The 25,710-nt window shown below is 48.0% G+C and overlaps 1 long non-coding RNA gene across 9 annotated transcripts; it reads right to left on the bottom strand.

Annotated features, from left to right (window-relative positions):
- On the bottom strand, positions 1–25,710 carry Gm34590. Of its 9 annotated transcripts, none has more exons than XR_875167.3 (8): positions 24,687–25,710; positions 23,545–24,094; positions 20,901–21,041; positions 18,487–18,574; positions 14,658–14,818; positions 10,547–10,616; positions 8,419–8,584; positions 1–194 (listed from the first exon to the last, which is right to left on the bottom strand). It is a non-coding gene; the product is annotated as a predicted gene, 34590 (long non-coding RNA). The 9 variants fall into 9 exon arrangements; XR_875166.3 differs by lacking the exon at positions 1–194 and adding an exon at positions 6,624–6,702; XR_001781637.2 differs by lacking the exon at positions 1–194 and adding an exon at positions 7,315–8,215.

Raw genomic sequence — 25,710 nt, 5'->3', positions numbered from 1 at the left:
GAGACTATGTCTTGCTCATTCAGTTCTCCAGTACCTACCTCAGTGCCTGGCACTGGTTGGTAATTTAATAAATATTTGATGGCAGGATGATTAGTTATGGCGAGAGTAGACAAAGACTGAGAACCAGGCTTCTGCATGAGACATGTTCATGTCCACGTGTCACCAACTGCATTCATTTATGGATGCATGCATGCCTAGAATGAACAGGGCAAATGAAAGAGATAAAGTTCCTGTCCTCATACAGCTAAGTCTCTGAATAGCAGAGACTAAAAGTCAACAACAACAACAAAAAGTGAGAGAGACCTACAGACTCTGAGATCTTCTATGTAGAAAATGTCGGGGAGGGTGCATTTCAGAGCGTTGGGGGCTGCATTCAGATGGATGGGTAGGGAAAGCTTCACTGGGGACATGGGCTAGGCAGTTCTTTATCACTAGAAAGACATACCTGAGACAGTTCACTTACAGAGAAGAGGTTTATTGCTAGTGCAGCCTCAGACACATCTGCCATGCATGGTGGGGGAGTACCCATATCATGTCTAGACAGGAAGTGAAAAGTTAAGGGCCCCATAGCACACCAGGATGTACGGGCCTTTCCCTAGACCCCACCTCCTTAGCCTCCACCTTCCAAAGAGCCACTAGGGGCCCCAAAGGGCCTTTAGGGGCCTCCGAAGATCCAAGCTGTATAATGCTAGAGCTGAATCCTCAGGAATGGTGCCACGCACTCCGGTCGAATCAGCTTGACAGGCCTGAAACCTAAAAGCCACTCACGAGGCAAAGAGTTTCACGGAAACTCACCTCCTGGAACTTTGACACTCTCATACTCATACCCTAGTCCCGAGTTAGTCTGGTGTATGGATCCACGTGCTCTCTTTTAGTATTATCTTATTATAAGTGCCTTTTAAGATTGAATTCTGACATAGCTAAGCCTTTGCCAGTGTTCCAATGTCCTAGAAAGTCCTTGAGCTGACCATGGGCTTGGAATTCAGTAAGAATGTTGCCTATTCAGTGACATTCAGAATTGACTCTGGTATTACACTATCACTTTGAACAAAAGCTAAGTCACTGCCCTACACAGGAATTTACCATCATCTAAGAAGAAGGAAGTTTGAGACCTAAGGAGGAACCAGAGTAGATACTTAGAACTATAGATAGCTGAGTTACACCCATATACATGTATTTACAATGGCCTAGGGGGAAGGTGGACTATACAATAGACTAAAATAGGAACTATGGCAAGGGCACGAAGCCCTTGACCCTGGCTTCTAAGATTAAGTGGACCTTAGGTGGAGCTCTTTTTGATCCCAGTTGTTAACAATGAATTCTATCCCAGGTGGTTCCTGTCAGACCTTCTGTGTTTGTATTCCTCTGTTTTGTGTAAGAATCCAGTAACCTCTTTGTACCTTGCTGGTGTATCACCCAACTTCCCTATTTTCTTCTGTATAAAAAGTTTGATGCTCGATTTGACAAATTACATTCAGATTCTACACAACCTCTCCTGTGTGCATCAGTCTGTGACGCTTTGCCCACCTGCGACTAGAGACCCGTTCCACGCAGACAAAGGGGCCCAGAGGGTCTGCGGCAGAATGGGAAGGACCCAGCTTTAGAAACAGGCAGGTAAACAGGGTGGTTGCAGACAGTGAAAGGCTCTCCTCTGCCTGAGGTTTACTTTCTTTAAAGGACAAAAACAAAGCATCTGTTTAGTGTATGTGTGTCTATTGTGTGTGTGTCTGTGTGTGTGTCGTTTGTATGTATGTGTCTGTGACTCTCTGTGTGTGTAGAGGTCAGAGGACAGCTTGGGGAAGTCAGTTCTCTTTCCACCATGTAGGTCCCAGGGCATCAAATTCAGACTGTCAAGCTTGACAGCAACTATCTTTACTCACTGAGCCATCACAGTATCCCCAAGGCTGACTACCTCATCTATAAATGGTAAAGAAGCACCGACCTGTTGGGTCTGGGGTCTAAATGCATGGAAGCTCTCAACTGTGCAGGGCACACAGCAAGCACGTCATATACATTAGCTCTTACCAATTACTGGTTGTTCTGTAGAAAGGAATGCTAAGCCTTGACAGTTCTCTGTAATGACGGCTTGCTTGTCAAAGTGTCCCAAGACATTGGTAAATGGCTCTGTTCTGCTCACTCGTACCCGCTCATCTCACCTCCCACCCCAACTCCTATAAAGGCAATGGAAATATCTTCAACATCGATGGAGACTTGAGTCCAGCATGATACTAAAGAGAAGCATCAGCCGGGCGTGGTGGCGCACGCCTTTAATCCCAGCACTCGGGAGGCAGAGGCAGGTGGATTTCTGAGTTCGAGGCCAGCCTGGTCTACAAAGTGAGTTCCAGGACAGCCAGGGCTACACAGAGAAACCCTGTCTCGAAAAACCAAAAAAAAAAAAAAAAAAAAAAAAGAGAGAGAGAGAGAGAGAAGCATCTTTCACGGCTCTTGTGACTTCTTCATCCTTTCTGGATACCTCCCACAATGGCTATCTTAGTTGGCCAGTGAACATGTTGACAAGGGCCTTCCTGTATCTGGATGGAGAGGACGCTCTGGCCTACTTGGGACTAGCTGAGGCCACTGATCCCTTGCAGACTGTTAGTGGGTGATGAGTTAACCAGAGAAAGAAGCCAGACACCTCTATATCTGTTGCCTTCCTGGGACTGGGTGCAGCCCTGCATCTGACAGCAGGTTTGTGCCTCTCCAGAAGGATGAAAGTGCTGACCTTTGAGGACTCAGATGGCTCTCCCACGCCGTTTCCTCTGCTGGGCATGCAAGAGAGTCTCCGGTTTGTAGCCAAAGCAAATATAGATCCCAAATTATTTCAGGAATTAACATTTACTTCAGATCAAAGTCCAGAATGTGCATTCTCTGATGGATGTGTGTGTGTGTGTGTGTGTGTGTGTGTGTGTGTGTGTGTGTGCAAATGAACACCCAAGTCCACATACCTACATTTGTGCTATTGAGAGAAGACTAGCAATAGCACTGGTTTCACAACAGCGTTGGCTTCTGCGCAGCTCTCACAGATAGGTTAATTTTATGTATTCATGTTTCTTGTCTGGCCTCCAAAGGCAACATAAGCAGAATGGTGCGGAGGTAAGTGGTGAATCAGGGCTTAATTACAGGGACCTTTGTCCAACTGACATGCCGATAACTGGCCCCAGGGATGATTCAGCAGTAAACTTGCCACCGTTCTAGAGAAAGCCCTAGCTAGGATGACGTCATGCCTCGCCACACCCACCGTTTCTGTTTGCCTCTCCCCAGAGCCCCAGTCCCATCTGTGGAACTCAGAGTGCCATCTGCATTGTGAAGAATATGCGTTTTATTACTGAAATAGCATCCCCGTGTCCAACGGTGGCCCTCTAGCACTTCACATTTCATAGCGCCCTAGAAAAGAAAGAAATCCTAGCCCTCGGGAAAGATTCCGCAGCACATCGTGAGCTCTGTCTGCAGCCGCCTGGATCAGGGACTGGATATTTAATCTTTGTACTCCATGGGTATTTATACTTTGAAGCAAAGGGATTGGTTTAACTTAATCCCTGGAAATTGAGGTGTGTGGCTAGACTTGCTACAAAGAAAGCATTGCAGAGTGTGAAGAGAAATGGGTGTGAGCCAGTCCACGCATCTGGTTGTGCAGGGCCCACACATGCTTTGGGTGGTCTAGTTCTCCCTTTCTCCCTTTTTTTTCCTGAGCAATAAAACCAGACAAGCATTTCTGAGAGGCACCTTTATCTTCATCTACTAATTTTAGGTTTTTTTTTTGTTTTGTTTTGTTTTGTTTTGTTTTTGCTATGCCTGAAGAGAGACATTGTTCGTTTTATTTCAGTTATCCATTTTGAAGAGCAGTGGATAGAGCTGAGGTCCGCAGAGCTGGCTAAAAAAGGAAACCCAAACTGTTAATCTCACCTTTCTCTTCTGCCTCTTGATGTCATGATGTAGGGAACTCTTGCAGCCAGTTTGCAAAGAAGAAAAAGGGCAAAAAGGGCAGAAGTTTGGGTCCTTGATGTTGCCAAGTGGCCAACAAACCAAAGCTAGGTAGAACTGCCCTGTCCCCAACCATCTTGTCATATAAGTTAATACATCATTTGTCACTTAAACTAGGTGGATCAAGGTTTTCTGTTCTATAAACACTGAAAATATCATTACTATGTGATAGTGGCTTCCAGGCTTTTTGACCATAAATCAAATCAGGAAATATTTTTACCCTTTGTATAATTTAGAATGCCTGTGCAATACATCCTAAGGTGTTCTCAGCTCTTCTGTTTCATTCTTTAAAATTCAGGTCATGACCCATTAAAGTGATTTCAAAGCTCACTAATGGGTCATGACCCACATTTCAGAGAACATTAAGTCATGGGGGTATAAGCTGCAGTAACGATAAGAAGTACAGCATGTTGTCACAAAGACATGGTAATGAAGTGTCACACAGGAAGGAACTGTCACCTTGAGTTGGAAAGTATAGTTTTTAGCAGGGAAAGAAAGTGGAGAGCTGGAGATTCATGGAATGACAAAACTGGCATGTTCCACAGCCACGCATAAGTCTGTCCAACCCTGAACACAGCTCCCAGAGAAGTGGACTGATTCAGGCAACGGAATGTGAGAGACCCTCAACAAAGTCACCAGGAAGCGTCGGTTTCAGGGCACATAAAATAGCAGCAACTGTATGTTGGTTAGGTCTGCACCTCACTAGAGGCTCACACTGATGGGCTTCGGGCTCAAGGAGGATGAGAAATGCTGTGCTTGAGGAGAGCAGTGTCCTCCCTATCCCTCTGCCTTCAGCCACTGCAAAGCCATCCCAGTCTGGGGTCTCCACCTAAGAGTTGCTGTTGATGCTGAACACAGTGCTAGCTTTAAAAAAAAAAAAGTCCCCTGGCAGCGCACACACAGTGCTGATTCTGCACTGCCTCCAAATGAAACCATCAAGGTGCAGGCAAGAGAGACCACTTTTCAAGCAGAAAGGTCTTTAGTCCTGGGCTCCTCGTTCTTATTCCTCATGCCTGCCTTCTAGAGAATTCACTTCTTGTGAGATCCAGACCCCACAGACAGGTGGGGCCATGTTACTTGGTACCTCTAGTTTAAAAAACAAAAACAAAAACAAAACAAAACAAAACAAAAAAAACAGTGGAGGAGAAATTGAAATCTCTGATTAAATCCAGAGTTTGCGCTATCTGTAGATTTTAATTACCCATGTCCTTTCCTTCTATGCTCTCTCCCTGGAAGCAAAAGTTGACTCTTCAGATGGAAATTAATTGGCACTCGTCTGTAACTTCTTTTCATCAGGTGCACAGTAATTGGAAAGCCAGAGTAGCATTTTCCTGGGAGTCTGCCTATTGTAGATATTAATGTAGATTGTACCCATTCCTTTCAAATTCATGGTAGTTTTAAAGTAAGACTCATCAGCTCTCTAAACAGCTTTCTTTTCCCTACAGTGGATAATCTTGGTGCTTTGGGCAAAGCACCCAGTGTTGGTTTGAATAAAGATGGTCCACATTGTCCCATGGGAAGTGGCACTATTAGGAGGTGTGGCCTTGTTGGAGTAGATAGAGCTTTGTTGGAGGACATGCATCACCAGGGGTGGTTGGAGTTCGTCAAAAGACCCTCACTCACAAAGACCACAGAGACTGCCATCGCTGCAAAATGCATGAGGATTTTTATTATTCCAACATGTTGGGGACTCCCCTCTCAGCATGCAGGCCAGAGAAGAGACCCAGAACAAAGAAAGTACACAGTTTTTATACCTTTGTAAGGGATAGATTTGAGCAACAGGGTTTTCATTGGTGTAGCAAGTAACCCTTTTAGGTACTGGTTGGTTTGTATAGTGACTAAGTAACCCTTTGGCCTAGTCGCTTTGCTTGCCCCCATGGTGGGTTATTATGATTTGGTCAGCAAAGTAATAGTACATTTTGAACTTATGGGTCAGTTATTAACGTCACAGTTATTAAAGTCAGGGGAATTCTCACAAGGTCAGGGTGGTTTGTGGTCTTTGTCAGAATTCAGTGTGGGGCGGGGGGGGGGGGGTAGAAGAATTGCTAATCTTGTTATGGTTATTTCTCTGAGAACAGCTAATATTGTTTTGGCAGCTTGTAGGCTCAGTCATTTTGACTGCTAAAACTATGTTTTTACAATTGTTTAGTCAGCCAGCTTCCTTATCTGGCTCTGCACTTGGCCTGCTAGTACAGTTAGTTTGGAAAGTCCTTTTTGAAGGGGGAAGGTACTGGGTGGTCTTGAATTCATTTTGGATATTACAGGGTCAGGCTTTGCGGTCTGAGAAACTTAGTTCTAGTTTTCTTCTTGTTGCTTGTAGATCCAGATGTAGAACTCTTAGCTCCTTTCCAGCGCTATGTTGCCTGCATGTCACCATGCTTCCCTCCATGATGATAATGGACTAAACCTCTGAACCTGTAAGCCAGCTCAATTGTGTTCCTTTACAAGAATTGCCTTGGTCATGGTGTTTCTTTACAGCAATAGAAACCCTAACTAAGACAACATTTTGCCTTTCTGCTTCACTGTCTTCACTTGGATGAAGACAGTCACTGACCTGGCTAGTTTTATATCAGTCTGACACAAGCTAGAGTCATCTGAAAAGAGGGAACCTCAACTGAGAAAATGACTTCATGAGATCCAGCTGTAGGACATTTTTTTTTATTAGTAGGAGGTCCCAGACCATTGTGGGTGGTGTCATCCCTAGGCTAGTGGTCCTAGATTCTGTAAGAGAATAAGATGACCAAGTCATGATGAGCAAACCAGTAGTCAACACACCTCAATAGCCTCTGCATTAGCTTCTGCCTCCAGGTTCCTGCCCTGTTTGAGTTCCTGTCCTGACTTCCTTCAAGGATGGACTGCAATGTGGAAGTGTAAGCCAAATAAACCTTTTCACCCCCAACGTGCTTTTGGTTATGTTTTGGACAGCCAATTTGATCCCATAGCTTACACAAAGCAATGAGCTAGCACTACAGCTATAGGTCCCACCCTGGCATTGCCAAGGTTTTATTAATTCCTCTTGGTTCGATGTCTCAATACTCCATGTACTAGTTTGACCTTGTATGCTGAATAAAATGAGTGTGGCACATCCTTCAGAACCTCAGGCACCACCAGGGCCTTGGCTGCCAGCTCATGGGTTTGACTGGATGCTGAGAGTTCTGATCTAATCAGTGGATTAATCTCTTGAAGGAGCCATTACTTGATGGACTCTTTTGGAGGAGGTGAAGCATGGGGGTTGAAGCCTACAGGAAGCAGGTCATTAGGGTGTGTCCTTGGGATGGGTTTGTATTGATTAGTTTTCTGTTGCTGTAGTCAAATATCTTGAGCAAACATAACTCAATGGAGAAAGTTTATTTTGGCTTCTGGTTCTAGAGGGAGAGTCCAAGTGGCCGGCAGGCATGGTAGCAGGAACAAGAAGCTGGGTGTTCACTTCTTTACCCAAAAGTGCAACATACTCAATGGGAGGCGAAGCTGTAAACTCTCAGCCCACCCGACCCCCACCAGGCTGCCCCCACCAGACTGCCCCATCCCCAGTGCCCCCAGCAGCGTACTGCCCCCACCAGGCTGCCCGTTCCCCAGTGAGGACCTGAGGTCCCCTGAGGACCTGAGGCTAGGGGAGAGCATTTCTCACTTAAACTACCACAAGGCTCTCCCTTCTCCTGGCCCCTCCTTTATCCCCCGTTTCCTGTTTCCCTTGAAATAAAGTTGCTCCTCAACTTCACCCCCACTCTGATTGAGTGTGTGAGGTGGTGGGCTGTGCACAGACAGCCTGATCCCTGGTCGAACAAAGGTTTGGAACCCCTGTGACCCAGTGGGTGGTGATTTCCACCTGCATAGGACAGAAGGTGTTTGACCATGCCTCCTGGGCCCCTGGCTCCTGTCACTGCTACAGCCTCCCACAGCCCCCTGCAGAGATGTATGTAGCCATTAGTCACCTCCTTCCACATGCAAATAAGGTTTCCCCAAAGCTCTCAGACAAACCAATGAGAAGTGCCTGTTGTCAGACCCTTACCCACCCCAAAACTGTATATAAGAATCCTATCTGGGAGGATTAGGGGTGCGAGAACTACCCCTGGGTCCCAGCCTTCTGTCCAAAGAGCCATACACTTGGGAAGAGGTCTGCTCTTCCGAAACGCCGCCTGACGCTCTGCCGCACTCCTCACTGGCTAGTCAGCCTCTGGTTGACCTAGCCCTACCGGACTCAGTACAGGGCAGCGCACTGCTGTAACGGAGTAACCTAGAGGCAGGGCAGAGACGGAGATGGAGCCAACCGCAGAAGCAGCGGTGGAAGCGACTTCCCCTCCCTGCCTGCACAGGCTTCCCTTCACGGGAACACTCGCACCTGGCGGGACCAGAGATCTCCGTGGAAAGCCTCTGGTACCCAGGTCCACACTTAAGTAGCTTATATCAGGTTTGTTTGCTTCTGAGACAAGTACTTACAAGACCAAGCTGACTTCGAACTCACTGCTTGCTTCTGCCTCCCAAGTGCTGGCATTAAAACTGCATCACCATGTCTGGCTGCGTCAGATATTCGCTCATGTCCAACACAGTAAGCATCTTCTCGATTTCTTGTTTGGAGGCATGGTGACCTTATATGTCTAGGAACCTGAAATATGGTGACATCTCCTGTGTCCCTGTTCCTTCTTGATCATCAGACCCTTCCCAGGCCCCATTTGTCTGTTTCTTCTGTTCTCACTATGAAGCCAAGCTCTCACTGCATCCCTGTGCACAACTGTGCATCGCTGTGCACTGTTGTGCATTGATGTTGCACTGCTGGGCATCTCTGAGCATCTCTGTGCATCTCTGTGCATTCCTGTGCATCTCTGTGCATTGCTGGGCATCTCTGGGCATCCCTGTGCATTGCTGTGGACTGCTGTGCAGTGATGTTGCACCACTGTGCATCTCTGTGCACCGCTGTGCATCATTGCTGGTCTCCCAGTGCCTGACATCACTTACCCACTCAGACGAACTTCCAAAAGCAGAGCTCCAGTGCCCATACATATCAAAGTCTATACTTCAACATATCATTCAAGACTTTCAATATCAAACCTCAAACTAGCGTTCTGTTTTCTCCCACAATGTCTAGTTCATGCCCCTGAGAGAAGGGCAGAGAAGCAGCTCCTGGTACTTAATCTTGAAGTATTTCTCTTACTGCCCTGAAACACCCACTAGGCTATTAATGTCAGCTTCGTGAGGAGGAGGAGGAGGAGGAGGAGGAGGAGGAGCAGGAGGAGGAGCAGGAGGAGCAGGAGGAGGAGGAGCAGGAGGAGGAGGAGGAGGAGGAGCAGGAGGAGCAGGAGGAAGAGGAGCAGGAGGAGGAGGAGGAGGAGGAAGAGGAGGAGGTGGAGGAGGAGGTGGAGGAGGAGGTGGAGGAGGAAGAGAAAGAGATGGTGGCTGGGATTTTGCTACCTTTGTCTCAGAGTCAAACACATGTTTGTATTCAGTAAAAACCAGCTGGATGAACCAAGGAAGATGTAATTCAGAGGTATGGAATCTGCTCATGACACCCTTTGGTTGTCACATATCAGATATTTCCATTGTGATTCATAACAGTAGCAAAATTATAGTTATGAAGTAGCAATGAGGTGGTCACCACACCATGAGCAAGTATATTAAAGAGTTGCAGCATTAGGAAGGTTGAGATTCACTGGCTATATAAGACCTAAGATATTCTTTGCCAACTCTTTACTAAATACCTATTTAGTGCCAGGCATGGTGGTACACACCTTTAATCCCAGCACTTGGGAGGCTGAGGCAGGCAAATTTCTGAGTTTGAGGCCAGCCTGGTCTACAGAGTGAGTTCCAGGACAGCCAAGGCTATTTTATGTGTATAAGTGTCTTGCCTGTAGGCACATGTATGTACCATGTATGAGCCAAGTGCCTGAAGAGACCAGAAGAGGTTGTCAGATCCTCTGGAACTGACATTTCAGAGTTGTGAGCTGCCATATGGTGCTGAGAATTGAACCCAAGTCCTCTGCAAGAGCAGCCGGAACTCCTGAACAACAGTGCCGGAAGCTGGGGAGACCTGTCAGGGTGGTGAAGCTGAAGGACCTAAGCAGGTTGTGGGTGGTCTGTGCTAGAGAAATATCTATCTAACAAAGTCGATATTGTCGATGGAACTCAAGGAACATTCAGAGGTGCGTATGTGAGAGACAGACAAACAGACAGACAGAGACAGATCTGTTTAGAATCTTAGCTGTTCTCAACGTGTGGGTTACACACAGGCTTTTTGGGGGTCTAACAATCCTCTCACAGGGGCTGTCTAAGACCATGACAAAGCACAGATATTTACATTACGATTCATAACAGTAGCAGAATCACAGTTATGAAGTAGCAACAAAAATGATTTTACGGTGGCAGCATGAAGAACTGTATTAAAGGCTCGCAGACTTAGGAAGGTTGAGGACTACAGGGTTAGAGTGTCAGATACCTTCCTCAAACCTACAAGCCCACAACAAAGGCATCCAAACTTTGTAATCACTACAACCTCCACTAAGCCCTGCCTTCAGCTGTATCCCAGGAAGGGATTGGCCACTATCCAATCCAGGGAATAGAGAGAAAGCCATACCTTGCTGTACCTGATGGCAACTATGAGGTCAGAACAGATTTTCTTCTCTGCCATGCAAGCTTCCAGGACCCTGAAGAGAAAAGGAAACAACAAAGTAGCATCCAGAAGCCGAGTAGGAAAGTGTACCTCTAAGAATGTTTCAGGAATCAAAAAAGAATTCTAGGGGGAAAGTTTTACAGCTTTAGCAGACTAGAAGAGGACATGGCCTTTATGAAGGAGAAGAAAATTATGAGAAAAGAACAAGTTAAAACACAATGAGATCAGGATTTCAAAAAGAACTGTTGCGTGGAAGACAGAAACAAGAGGCCATGTGATGGTTTGTGGTGAGAGCAAAATTAGCAGCGGGCCAGAGAGCAGCTACCTAGACAATTACGGGTGTTCCTACAGAGGGATGGATCATGCGAAGCCGAGCGACAGCCAAAGACTCCATCCTTCATCAGCCACACAATCAAGACATCTTGCCTTAATGCTATTGCTTAGTTCTTTAGCCTCTGGGTATGGACCGGGATAAAATGGAGCCAACTGCACAGGGAGGATATGCTCCCTCTGTGGTCCTTTCAACCTCCTGTCCCCAATATGGCATCTATAACTTCCTACTGTTCACAACTGTTACACATCTGCCTCTCAACCGGAAGTACAGCCCTAGAGTACAAGATGCTGACTTGCTCATGTCTGCAATCCCCAAATCTAATACGGAAACCATTCCTTAAATAATTGAGAAAACAGAACATTGCCAGGTTAGCTGACAGCAGAAGTTTTTTTGTTGTTGTTTGTTTTTTAAAAGGCCCAGTGTTTTCTGCTTCATGCCCAAAAAGTGTCTCTAGTGCAAAGCCCACTATTCGCACAGCACTGTGACTGTCTAGTGCTTAGTTTTCCTGTCCTTGCCATAATTAAATAACCTGACAAAAGAAACAAGGGAGAAAGGGATTGCCTTAGCTCCGAGTCCATGATGGTGGGAGAGTTAAAGCAGCAGGAGCTAGAGGCAGCCGGTCACATCACTGCACAATCTGGAAACACAGACAAGAGTGTAAGCTTGCTGATGCTTGGCCTCTGTCCCCAGTTTACACAGTCCAGGATCCAGCCAAGGAATGGTGCCACCCAAGGTGGGCAGGTCTTCACACCTCAATCAAAACAATCAAGATAGGCCAGAAACACCAGCAAGCCCAGGGGCCTCCGACGACTCTAGAATCGGTTAAGTCGAAAATTAGCACTTGTTGTCATACCTGGTACTTCTTTTTTGGGTGGCTCAGGAGGTAAAGATACCAGCTGCCATGCCTGACAATCTGAGTTCATTTTGGGGGTCTATATAATGGAGGAGAGAATCAACTCCCTGAAGTTATTCTGTTCTGACCTCCACATATGTGCCCACACACATACGGTCATACCCAATAATAAATAAAATGAACTATATAAAATATTTAAAATTTATTGTTTGTGTGTGTGTGTGTGTGTGTGTGTGTGTGTGTGTGTGTGTGTGTGGGGCAGTCAGAGGATAGACCATGGGGTCTGTTCTCTCCGTCTACCCTCACACGGGTTCTGGGACTGACCAGGCTTGAGTGGCAGGAGCCCTTCTTACCCACTGAGCCATCTCACTGGTCCTTCTTTCCACAGCTTTATTTCCTTCATGTGTATGCCTTCAAAACCAATGTCTAGTAGCTTATCGTAATAACTTTCTTCTCATATAAAGTGTGGGAAGCCACATGTGCCGTTGCTGAGTGGCACTGACTACTGCTGGCCACCATGCATAAGATTGGACAAACAGCCAATGTGTACATATGCAGTAAAGTTTTTTGCAAAGACACTGCCTGGCCCAGGCATGATAATGAGGTTCTGTAAGGTACTGAGAGTATAACCAATCAGATGTGAGACATGCAAATGATGCATGATAATGAGGTTCTGTAAGGTACTAAGAGAGTAACCAATCGGATGTGAGACATGCAAATGAGGTATGATAATGAGGCTCTGTGAGGTACTGAGAGAGAGTAGCCAATCAGATGAGGAACATGCAAATGAGGCTTAGTGCATAACCAATCCGGGTATGAGACACGCCTCTCCTAGGCCTATAAAAGCAGCACCAGTTCTGGGCTCGAAGTCTCTTCGCCTCTACAATCAAGCTCTCCCAATAAACGTGTGCAGAAGGATCCTGTTGCAGCGTCGTTACTGCTGGCCAGTCCGGCGCGCGCAAGAATAAAGTGTACTGCAAGTCTAGTCGTACACAGAGAAGCATCAAGAAGACAATGTCATAGGTAGAAGAGAAACTGCCAAGACTCTGCCAGGGGAGGGCCATGCCCACCTGCAGCACTTGGCACCTCAAGGCATACAGTGCACATTCCATAGCAGAAGTGTGAGTATATGACCACAAGCTCTTCACCTGGCAGACAGCAGGAGTCTCGTTAGCACTCCCAAGGACCTCTGAGCTCCTGGCCATGTCTCCCTGGCAGCTGTGACCCCAGGAACTAGGGCCATCTCTGTCCCCAGTAACACCAAGACCTCTGACCCTGCAGCTACCAGCATTTCTTCTGTACATAGAGATCAGAGGCTTGGCTATTTTTGTTTAATAAATAGGACAGGGTTTAAGTAGGAATCCATGGTGGACTCTGGACTCTCCATGATCATGAAAGGCTTGCTATCTCTGGAATTTTCCACCAGCATCACTGTAGAACTACAGAGACAATTCCCCTCCCTTTCACTGTGAGGGAAGAAATCTGGTGGCCAGGGCTGCCAACTACTTGGTTTCTGCAAGAGCTTTCCATGTTTCTAACATCTTAATGCTTGTTTTAGCTACAGCAGAGGAGGCCTGTCAGGGTCTGGTCTCCATCCGCCTGGACCGGCAAGCCTTAAACTGGACTTTCCTCTGCTTTAAGTTATGAGAGGGGATTGGCCTGACAGGAAACCCTATGCACAGCTTCCTGCCTCTGCAGTGACTAGAAATAGCCAACCTGAGGTCAGCATCATGGGCTCTGTCTGGACAGCTGTTCCTACTGAATTCAGAATCTCTTCTGCTTGTGGATGGTGCAGTGACCATTGTGTCCTGGTGTCTGTCTTCCTTCACCTGATGCAGGCTTCAGGAGGTTGGGTCTATTCTCAGCCCAAGAAGGGTGACCTTTGCATCCATACAGTGAGTCTATTCCTGTCAGACATATTGCCCCTCTCTTCGTTGATAATTAGCTTTGGAAAAGGGTCTCGCTATGTTCTTCAGTCTGGACTGCAATACCTGAGCTCCGGCCATCCTCCCCTGCTGAGGGGCTGGAGATGTAGGCGTGTACTCCCACACTCCTCTCAACCCCTAGAGCTACTCACTTCCCCTTTACTTACTGAAATGAACGGTATAGACAGTATAGTCGAGCACAAGGAATTCCTTGTCTTTCCATAAAAGATACAGGGGCTTGCGTCCTTCAGGTGTTGTGCATAGTGGCTGGTCACTTTTGATGTTTCATTCTGAGTGGTAAAAGGATTTTCCAAGTCCAGCATGATTATAAGGACTTTACCGAGTTAACCGAAGTGAAGCTCTTCTGAGCATGCCTGAGCCATCACGGACACTGAACCAGGGCTAGGAATGCTCACAGAATAGCTTGTGTTTCAGTTAGATTTCTTTTGGCATAAAACAGCAGGAATTCAACACAAATTAAAATAACAGTGAAGGACGACATAACGGGTGGCTGACAATACGAGGGTGGAGACAGGATCCAGGGTCGGTGCTGGAAGCAAAGCTTTGAGGACTGACAGAAATCTTGTCCTTCCGGACAACTGATTCCTGTCCATGACAGCTCCTCAGAGTGCTCCTGAGTGAGGCCCAGCCCATGTGGCAGATTCTTCCAAGAGAACTTTCCGGGGCCCTAGGCACCAGTACTCCGACAGCCCTCCCGCCCCACCCACCCCCTCCGTGATTCCAGTGATGAAGGCTGAGGAGGGGTGGGTGGCCGGAAGTGCGCTCCTACAGCCTCTCATTCTACCCAGCATTCCTCCGCAGCCCCGGGACGCTCTTTCTTCTCCATCTCTCCAGGCATCCGTGGCTCTGCCTTCTTGGATCCATCAAATGCCGTTTATTCCCACCAGTGTTTCTGGAGGCCGAGGATCAAACCTGCTTACAGAGCCGGAAACCGTGACTCACCTTTAGCACTTGGACTAGCGATGGCAGTTTCCCACGGAGATCTGGCAGGTAAAACTGGAGAAGCCCAGTGGCATTATCTGAGGAACCGAAGACCTCCCAAACTTCATCTTGTTTGGCTGCTGACTATCTCTCAGCTTCCCCATCTATTAAGATTTTGATCTCTCACAAAAAGAAAAAAAAAGAGAAATTAAAAAAAAAGATTTTGATCTCTCACCTTCTACTATTTTACTTTCACTTCCAGGCAATCTGATAGGTTGCTGCCGAGAGATGTCTCTTAGCAGCCCAGGTGGAGCTGCAGTCTCTCAAGTTGGACTTGTCATGCCCACAGAAAATCCATCTTGTACGTTAACGCTTTGACACTCAGGGACGATCCTTCCAATGATGCTGTCGCCTCTAGGCGTGCACACACTTAGCCTGTCTGCACAAACTGAAATCCAAGTTTCCGTTTCCTCCAACTTTCTTCCTCTCTCATCTCCTTTACGTAGCTGTCTTTGGACTAAAGAAATGCTTGAGAAAGCCTTCATTTGTTTAGAGAGAGAGAGAGAGAGAGAGAGAGAGAGACTGCTCTACCCAAGTGTGCTCCTTGGTGCTATTCATCTGCCCCTTCTGAATTCTGCAGGCTCTCCTTTGTAAACTACTAGATGCTAAGAACAAAGCACACTTCCAAATTTTTCAGATAACCGTTTTCCCATCAGTTTGAGGAGGAGCATCGGAGGAGAGCAGGCCTGGTAAGTACCACACATAAATGACGTAATGACTGACATCAAACGATCAAGAACATGTCCACGGTCTCAGGAAGCCTTACACATGGCCTCTTGCTATGGCCCTCCATTACACATTTCTTTTTTTCCTTTTCTGAATTTGGTGTACCAGGTCTCACCAGGTCCTGGTTACACACTGAGCAGTTGGTTTTCATCTTTGTGTTTTCCAACCAGCCAAAGCCACTGTTGCAATGAGACAGATGGCTATCAGGGGCATGGCTACAGAGGTGTTTCTGGGAGAGGGCTAGAAGGCCGCTGTTCTTCTGTGTGTTACCTCTGGAGCTATGATCGATCTTTGGATTATTAAATAGATATTCCACAGGCCTCTCCCTGTTTTGTGTGTTCTTGTCATGGTTTTAGGTGAAGTGAAAAGAGTATCTCTTGTCACTGGATAGAGGAACACAGTTGGCCAGGGCAACCCTGAGGACCAGGGCTTATGGTTTAAATGATGTATCGCCCTTTCCAATCACCACCACCTCCCCTCCCTGCCTGGGCAGGAAGCTACTTGCCACAGCAATGGCCACTTCTGGAGTCACTCTCTCCACATGCATTACATTTGAGCTCTGGCTCCTGTGTGAAGCTGAGGGATCCCCCTTGGTGGCCTCAGAAGAGGCGTTGTTTTCTCAGCTGCCCCACAAGCCTTGGTTGGCTAACACAGCCTTGCACATAGCTTTCCAAAATTACCAAGGCCAAGCCTTTCTTTCCACTCACAGCATCCTCAGGTAGACCCCAGCACTGTTTGTCAATGCAAATCCCCAGCCCCCACCTCTTAACCAGTGTATCTCACTTCCCTGTATCAAAAAAAAAAAAAAAAAAAAAAAGCTGTACACATCACCCTATGCCCATGAATAGCTCTGGAAAGGGGTCACTGGACACACACAGTCGAGTTTGCTGTATTCTGAATTTCATATGAATAGATTCACACAGTGTGTCCTTTCTTTCTGAGCAGCTACCTTTGATCAGAGTCATGCATCCTGCACATCAGCACTGGAACTCTTGGTTGCTGAGTGGCTTTATAGTGTACGAATGGAGCAGAGCACATTTGTGTGTCTCTGTGCAATTCCTGGTGGACATGTGCCTACTCCAGGCTTTGGCTCTTGTCTCCAGGCCATCGCATGCATTCCTGTGCCAGCATCTTTCAGATGTGTGCACATCTCCCTTGTGTGTTTTCCTAGGAGGACTGTTGCTATGTCATAGAAGTATGTGTAAACTGCCAGTTTTGCTTGAATACATGCACAAATATGTGTTCAATCCTCATGACAGTCTTGAGTGTCTGTCAATCAGCTCCCAGTTGAGTTTTGAGCAACTCTGAGCCAGGCCCTATTTTAGGTAAGAAATACAGCAAAGACAAGACACATAATATTCTGTTCCTTGACACATTCCATGGAAGACATTAGCAAAGCACCCGAATAAATGAAGAGGGGAGTCTCAGGGGTTAACTGTGCTATGAAGACCAGAGCTGAGAAACATGGGGGTGGGGGTGCCTCTGCTGTAGCTGTCAGAAAGGTCTCCTGGAGGACGCGCCTGAAAGTGAGCAGGGGTGGCTGTACACAGCTGTGGAAGAGTGCTTGCCAGAACAGATGCCAATGGGAGCAAAAGCCTGGTGGGTCTGAGAGAGAAAGATCCACAGGGCGGCCACGCCCATCACCCAACAAATGGTACATGGCAAGATTTTGCTTCTGCTGTGTCTTCTACACTCAGGAGATGCAGAAGGGGTGAGATATATAAAGATGCTTCTGTCACGGGGCAAGGAGGTAAGGTCAGGTGAGTGAGCCTGAAAGAGTAAATGGGCCGAGCAGGACTGAAGGCTACGGAGGGAAGGCACTCGGCTGTGGTGGGAGGCATGGGAGAGGTTTGTGTGTGTGCGTGTGTGGTGTGTGTGTGTGTGTGCGCGCGCGCGCGTGCATGTCTGGTGAGTATGTATGTGTGTATACATATGTCTTATGTGTATATATGTGTGTGTTGTGTATGTGTGTATATGTATGTCTGGGAAGTATGTGTATATGTGTGTATCTATGTATGTCTGATGTGTGTGTGGTGTGTGTATGTGTGTATATGCATGTCTGGGGTGTGTGTGTATGTCTGGTGTATGTGTATGTCTGGTATGTGTGTATGTGTGTGTGTGTATGTCTGGGGTGTGTGTGGTATGTGTCTGTGTTGTTGTATGTGAATGCAAGCACACGGTGTGTCTGCAAAGGTTATCCTCTGGTGTTGGTCCCCCACTTCGGCCTTGTTGGAAGCAGGGCCTCTAATAGCTCACCACTGCTAGCCCTTGAGCTTCAGGGGTTAGTTCTGTTAGTCTCCACTTCTTGTCTCCTCACTGGAGCACTGGGATGTCAGCCTCTGCTCCTGTGTTCAGCTTCATATGGCTTCTGGGGATCTGAGCTCACATCCTCATACTCCCGTGGCAAGTGCTAGGCCTCCTGAGCCGTCTCCCCAGACCAGCATGGAGGACTTTTAAGCAGAGGTGAGAATCACGGATAAACCAGGAAGCAAGGACACAGGCAAAAAGACCCATTAGTGATGCAGGCTAAGGACCCCAAGCTGATACAGCAGCCTAGGCTGTGGGAACCATGAAGGCGGACTACACTGAGGATACATCCTGGAGGCTGAGCAGACAAGCTGTATACTGAGAGATTAATTACAAAGTGAATAAAAACAAGAGTCTGGTTTAAGCTATGATGAGCTGGTCTGGGCAAATGGTAGCAGCAGGCACTGAGGTGGGAAAGACTGGGCAGGAGAGACTTGGGGAGGAAAAACAATGGCACTATTTGCTAACCTGTGGGTGCAGAGAATTGGTCAAATGGGGATGGTCACGTGACTAAAACCCCATCATTCAGAGGAGCTAGACTGAAGACAGACACTTGGGCCATCGGCACGCATGTAGCTTTAAAAGCTGACCAGCATGACCTAGTGGGAGAAAACAGGCCAGGAAGAAGATGGAGAAGTCTAGGAACAGCTGAGAACTTGAAGATGCATTTTACAGATGGAGGAACTGAGGTTCCAAGAAGCCAAGCCAATTGTCCAAGTATGGCAAAGCTTGCTTTCACCAGGGTCTGCGTACTTACCCTCCACTTCAATGCCTGTGGTTCCTCGGCTCTGCCACTTACACAGAAGATCAAGCAAATCAGCCTCCAGGAAGCTTTGTCTCCCTGTCTGTGAGGTGAGAGTAACGATAATTACACACACCACATCGGGCAATGTGAGTATAAAATAAATCAGCAGACACAATGGCTGGCCAGCAGTGACATTGTGGTGTCACAGAGTAAGGGGTTACAGGCCTCAAGCACAAGAAAAGCCAAGCAGCTTCGTGTCTCCACAGTCCGGCACGCTGGCTCCACTGTCGCTGTACAGGCGGGGAACTGAGGGGGACAGGCCTGTCTTAAAGAGAAACCCTTTTATGCTCGTTACCAGGGCAACCTTTGGTCCAGGATAAATCTAGTCTTGTCCTTATGCAAGTGGACTATGATGTCTTTCTTTTTTTGTCTTTAGAGACAAGGTCTCCCTATGTAGCCCTATGTAGTGTTCAAGCTAAGAGAGAGAGAGCTGGTGCTTCCATGTGAGCTCTTGGCCCCTTACTGTCTAGGCTGGCCCATCTGGGAACTCTCTGGCAATGCCTACTTAAGCTTGTTGGTTTTGGGTACCTCAGAGCCATCAAAGTGTAGCTAATGGGTGTTAGATTCACTAGTGCTAATCTCACACCCTTACCTAAGAGCTGGTGTTATCAGGTTCTGTGAATGATGAACCCAGAAAACTAAAAGTTTCAGGGTGTTCTGAGATGGCCCAGTCAGTAAAGGGCTTGCTATGCAAACCCAGACTTGAGTTTGATCCCCACTGCCTATGTAAAACTCAAGGAGTGGTACTGTGCATATGTAATTTCAATTACAGTGCCGGGAAGAAGATGGAGGCAGGAGGATTCCTGGGACTTGCTGACCAACCTAGCCAAGTTGGTGAGTCCAGGTCCCAGTGAGAAACTCTGTTTCAAAATGAGTAGACAGCTCCTAACAAGGTACACCCAAGTTTGATCTACACATACACCCATGCACACACACACACACACACATGCACACACAGGCACACACACACCTCAGTCACTTGGGTTCTACCCTCATGGGTTCCTCCAGAAAGGAAGAATTAAACAGTGAAAATAAATCAGAATTTCTTAAAACCTCCTTGGGACACATGCCTGGGCTTCACATCCTATCCACGGCCCTGTGATATTCTGACCTGAAAGCACTAAGCCCTTCAGGCAGCCGCAGGGTGGGAACTGCAGGACACCCTTGCATTGACCTACTTGCCTTTAGGAAGCAAGGTGGAACACAGGGTGGCTATGCTCTTCCTACACCTCAGATCTGACAGCCCAGCTTTTCAAAGCTCCACAGTACGGAGCTTTTGATTAGGGCAGAGAGAGCAGGCCCAGGAGGCCCAAGCTCAGCAGCAAATGTGGGTTTGAAGTGTTATTCTCGGCTCGCTGGGCCAGTGTCTCCGTTGTTCTCACTGCCTGGAGCAGACCTTTATAAAAGGGTAACTCTCTCTGTGCCAGAGCTTCTGTCTGGTTAGACCATGAGATTCTGGAATGTAAAAGAGGGCATCAGACCAGCCAACAAAAGTCCCTCAAGACGGGGCTGCAGAACAGGCCTGGCCCTGGGCGTGGGTCTCCTTCATTACTGCCGCTGTGCTGCCGGCTGCAATCAGCCTCCTGGAAGACGCTAACGAGCTCCCAGTCTGCAGCAGATGGTAGAAGGCTAGTGTTTGATTTTTCTTGTTCCACAAAAAAAAAAAAAAAGTGCTAACCAAGACACTCCTTTATTGTGCTTGATTTCAACAAAGCCATATATGAATTTTAACCCTTTTTAATCTGACCTCCCTCAGATCACACATCCAAGGAGCAACAGCCTCTTAGAACCCAGGGAGAAACTGCTCCCCGACATCTTTCTTTCTTCTGCTCTTCTGTGCTTTTTAATTTTTTTTCCCCTTTAGCTCACAGAAATCTCGATTTTTTTTTTTTTCTGAGCCTAGAGGAGCTGACTGAGGACCCAGTAGGTGTGGATTTCATTTTCTTCCTGAGACAAGCAGCGGTTACTAGGCTTTAGTTAATTTTACTCTCCCTTGAGACAGATCCACTGCCTTAACATACGCGCGCGCGCACACACACACTCGTACTCGCGTGCTAAAGCACACGTAAACTGCCCTAACACACCACACTCACACGTGAACTTATGAAGTAAATAGCTGCGGTCTGTCAAATCCCTTCCACGCAGGCACCCTGCGGAGCAGCGCCCTGACATTACTTTAACTCTCTTACTTCCTTCACCTTAACTGTCTCTGAAGTTAGGTGCTGCGAGCGTGCGACTAGCCCATTTCATAGAAAGGGAACTGAAGCTAACACATTTACCCAAGATCAAAGCGGCCAGGAAGGGACAGAACCCAAAGCCATTCCCAAGACAGAGCTTTGAGGTAGGTAGCCTTCTCTCTCTCTTACCCTCATGAATGGTGGCTGCCTGGATGAAGTCTCCAGGTTTCAGGCATTTGTCCTGACTTCAGATTCTTGTTTGGGGGTGAGATGTTGAGAGAGTCCCTTGTATAAAGAACCTTGAGCAATCTTAGGAGATGTTGTTCTAAACTTGGAGAGGGAAGAAAGAATCAACATCACATTCTGCCTAGAAAACCGCCTGAAGATGCCATGGCTTAAACCAGAAGCCATTGCTGCTCTCAGCTCTGTGAGCCAGGGCTTTGGGCAGTGTTCAGCCAGACAGTGAGGGTCAGGATGGCTCCAAGTGAGATGGCCAGACTGGCCAGATCTCAGAGCTCATTAGCTCAGTGCTTGGCACTGCTCATTGCCTCTGCCAAGATCAAAAACAGAAACTGCATCTTTCTGTCTCACTGAGACCCATCCAGTCGAAGGGCCTGCCTGAATTCAAGGGACGTGGAACAAATTTCCTTTGAAAGACTCAACAGCCCCTTGTATGTAAATATCTTTGCCAATCTACCTCGTGTGGTGTCTTGGTAGTGGCAGATAGCCAAGTGTTGGGCTAAAGTTACAGAAAATCCCACCATGGCCACTTGGGCTGAAAGGGAAAAGATTCCCCTAGAGATCACATTTCCCTCATTCTCTCATCCCTACTAGTAACAGGAGAAGTTATTTGTGGGACATGGACTGGCACCACTTGTCTGTTCCTTCAGATGGTGACAGTCTAGTGGTTCCCTGATCAATTGAGTCTAGTACAGGTGAGACACCCTCCCTTAACACAAGCAATCTACACATACCGTCTGCCAAGACAGACTGTGGGTAAGAGGAAGGGGCAGGGGGTGCCTGTCCCTTAGAGCACTTGGAGGCAATGTGACAGACATCGCAGTGATTGCCAAGCGAGGAAGGCAAAACTGACCTCATCTGCCAAGCACAACCAGCTCTGTGTGCCTCTAACAACGACAGAGCCAGTCAGTCCCTCATCAGAAAAACCCATCGAGAACTGTAAGGAGTTGGGGCCTTTTTAACTAGCAGGGCATGTTCAGTCATCTTATACAACACACTCAAGGTTAAACACAGGAAGGTGTGCTGGTGTCCTACTTAAGGTGTCTATTGCTGTGATGAGACACCAAGACCAAAAGCAACTTGGGGAGTGTGGTTTGAAAGAAATGGGCCCCATAGACTCAGCTGTTTGAATGCTTGGCCATAGGGAGTGGCACTATTAGGAGGTGTGGCTTGTTGGAGTAGGTGTGACCTTGTTGGAGGAAGGTGTCACTGGAGGGGCAGGCTTTGAGGTCTCTTGTACTTAAGCTACATCCAGTGTGGTACGCAGTGTCCTTCTGCTGCCTGTGGATCAAGATGTAGAACTCTCAGCTCCTTCTCCAGCACCATGTATGCCTGCATGCTGCCATGCTTCCTGCCATGATGATAATGGACTAAACTTCTGAACTGTAAGCCAGCCCCAATTAAATGTCCTTTGCAAGAGTTGCTGAGGTCCTAGTGTTTCTTCACAGTGATGAAACCCAAACTAAGACTAGGACGATAGGGTTTATTTGGCATATGCTTACAAATCACTTTCACCATGGAAAGAAGTCAAGGCAGGAAGTCAAACAGGGTAGGAACCTGGAGGCTGGAGCTGATGCAGAGGCCATGGAAGGGTGCTCACTGGCATACTTCATGTGGCTTGCTCAGTCTGGTGTCTTTAGCCCAGGGAATGCCCCACCCCTATCAATCACTAATTAAGAAAATGTCCTACAGACAAATCTCATGGAGACATTTTTCTTTCTTTCTTTTTTCTTTTTCTTTTGTTTTGTTTTGTTTGTTTTTTGAGACAGGGTTTCTCTGTGTAACCTTGACTATCCTGGAACTTACTCTAGACCAGGCTGGCCTCAAACTCAGAAATTCACCTGCCTCTGCCTCCCAAGTGCTGGGATTAAAGGAGTGCGCCACCACACCCGGCTGAGACATTTTTCAATAAAGGTTTCCTCCTTTCAGATGAGTCTAGCTTGTTTTAAATTGACATAAAAGGCCGGGCGTGGTGGCGCAAGCCTTTTATCCCAGCACTTGGGAGGCAGAGGCAGGCAGATTTCTGAGTTCAAGGCAAGCCTGGTCTATAGAGTGAGTTCCAGGACAGCCAAGGCTACACAGAGAAACCCTGTCTCGAAAAACCAAAAATATAAAAAAATAAAAAATAAAGTTGACATAAAGCTATCCAGCATACCTGGGATGGAAAAACACAGTAGACCATGACCAGAAGAAGTGTAACTGCAGCTTAAGGACTGCTAGGGCCAGGGGCATCCTAAGAGGTCACATTTAATCCAAACCATGAGAAAACCGAGGCCTAGAGAAGTATCCACTCTGCAGCCTCCTGCTGGTCTCGAACTGATACAATGACAGAATGCACATCACTTAAACTGCCTGTCAGTCATTTTGCTTGGTGATGAGAATTCAAGGTGAAGGAGTACACAGTCTTTGCTACCAAAGCCTACTGTCAAGGCAGGGTATGGAAGGGCGTGTGGAGCAAGTACCACCATAGGACTGCAGGATCCAAATGTGCTCTGGAAACCTGGCTGGGGTGGAGGTAGGCCTGGGACAGGAGCCCCAGATGTCAGCATTGGGTCCCTTGAGTGATATCTATGGATTCTATTAACAAGCTTACCTTTAAAAAAATCTTGTGTACTGAGCCATCCATCAGAGATTGTGTGGCAGGGGTTGTTCAGGGAGCCTCAGGGAGGGCAAGTGGCCTCCCTACAGTCCTGAGGAAGGTGATAAGCTTTAACCCACTGCCTCTCGTTTCTAATGTAGTCTCTGGGTGGGGTCTTAGGAGAGTCCGACAAAGGAGGAATCCATCATGAACATACCTGGTTGGGTAGCTCTTCCTCAGGCCATGTGAGCGCGTAAACCAGGTATTCAGGTCTGAGAAGTCCAAGTTAAACCGCACAGACAGGGCCTCAAGCTGGCAATGATTTTGACGAGTAACAAGGACACCCCCCAGGGAAGTCAGCCACGGAGCTGAGGCTTACTGCATTGTCTTATGCTTCCTCAACACAGTCCTGAGATAGCCCAGGGAGCAACTCCATTTTACAGACGGAGCAACCCAGGCGTTTAGAGAATAAATCCCATTGCCCAGTGTCACACGATCACCAAAAGTGAAGATTCAGGTGGTCAGTCAGGCCTTTGGCCATGTTTGCAAGCACTGTACCATTGAGCTGCATGGTGAGAAACCATTTTGTTTTGGAGGATAAAACAAGACTGAAGCATGATGCTCCACGCCCCCCCCCCCCACACCCAGTCCCCCTCTCCTAGCTCTATTCCCTTTCCCCGTATCTATATCAGGATTAGCTATGCAGTTCTGCAGACCCCTCCTCAGGCCTCTGAACCAAGGCTTGCATTTAAACACACCCCAAGGGCGTGCACCTTTGGTTATTTCACACTCTGGCCCAAGCAACACTCACCACCTAGGGAACTTTACTCAAGGCCAGGGTCACACACCGCTGAGTGGGCTGGGTCGGTGGGACTGGGTGCAGACTGGTATCTGGTATTTATTTATTTGTTTGTTTGTTTATTTATTTATTTTATTTTATTTTATTTTATTGTGCTGCCGCCGCCAGGAGAATGTCGCGGGGTTCAACCTTTGAGGTCTATTGAGCAAAAGCAAGGTGGTGGTGGCAGTGCTGAACAGTGATGTCACTGCGGCAGAGCCAAAACCTAGATAGGAGCGTGCAAACAGCATCACAGAGGATGCCATGGTGACAGGCTAGCGACAGTGCAAGACCGTTTCGAGGGGACTCCTGGGCGTACCTGACGTTGCGATGGCAACAAAGTAGCGCGGACGTCCTTTCCCAGTGCCTGGCGCCTAGTTCGCGCGCGCACGCGCGCACGCACGGGAGCGGCGGATGGGGCGAGGACAGGGACGGGGGTGGGGTAGGGGAAAATGCAGCAGTATGCGCAGGCTCAGAGGTGTGGGAGCCACGGGGCGGCGGCCGGTGGGGCGGGGTGACTCAGTGCGCGGAGGCGGTGCGGGGGCGGCGAGCGACCGGGAGCCAACCGCAGCCGCCGCGGGCCCAGCCTGCCTGGCAACAGTCTGGGCCTCCCTCCCCTCCACCCCTACCCACGAGGAGAGGGTGGGGGTGCTGGGCGGCCTGCAGGTGCGGCGTGATGGCACGGCTTTGTCCCCGCACGGCATGGAGCAGTGCGCCGCCCGCCAGAGCTGAGTCACTGCCGGGTGTGTGGCCAGATGGCCCCACCCGCATGGATGCAGCCCTTGGCCCAGCCGGGCCTGGTTGTGGAAATGGACGGGTTAGGGACAGGGCTTAGGGGTGGCTTCTGTGAAGCGCCCCAGGGGAGGGAGAGGTCCAGTTACCCCCGGCTAGCATGGGTTAGAAAGCCCAGTAGCCACCGCAACCCCTTAGAGGGGCTGGAGGCAAAGCTCAGACAGACCCGGAGCAGCGGGGGCCCAGGAAGGTGCCTCCTTGCCTGAGAGATTGGTACAGCCCCAGTGGCTGGCCTAGTGCCACGTGGAGGATGTGAAAGAAATGTAGAGCCCACTACCCTGTTAAGTAAAAGTGGGGACACCTGCATTTTAACAAATATCCCAGCTCTTTTCACACTGGCAGCTCGTGCAGTGCACTTTGAACATGACCCGTGTTTAGAAGATGGGCCATGGAGGTTGCCTAGAGAAACATAACTAGGGTCAGCAGTTAGGGTAGAATCGGTCAGCAGCCCCCCAGATGTGTGCTTATGCGCACAACCCAGTGTGCTGCTCTACAGTAATTCCATGAAAGAGTAAACCCTACTCTGAACTTTTAGTTTTGAGAGGCAGGGC

The sequence above is a fragment of the Mus musculus genome, chromosome 15, assembly GCF_000001635.26.
Source record: "Mus musculus strain C57BL/6J chromosome 15, GRCm38.p6 C57BL/6J".
Classification (NCBI taxonomy): domain Eukaryota; kingdom Metazoa; phylum Chordata; class Mammalia; order Rodentia; family Muridae; genus Mus; species Mus musculus.
The sequence above is the reverse complement of the archived record's forward strand: the minus strand, read 5'-3'. Positions and strand labels throughout refer to the sequence as shown.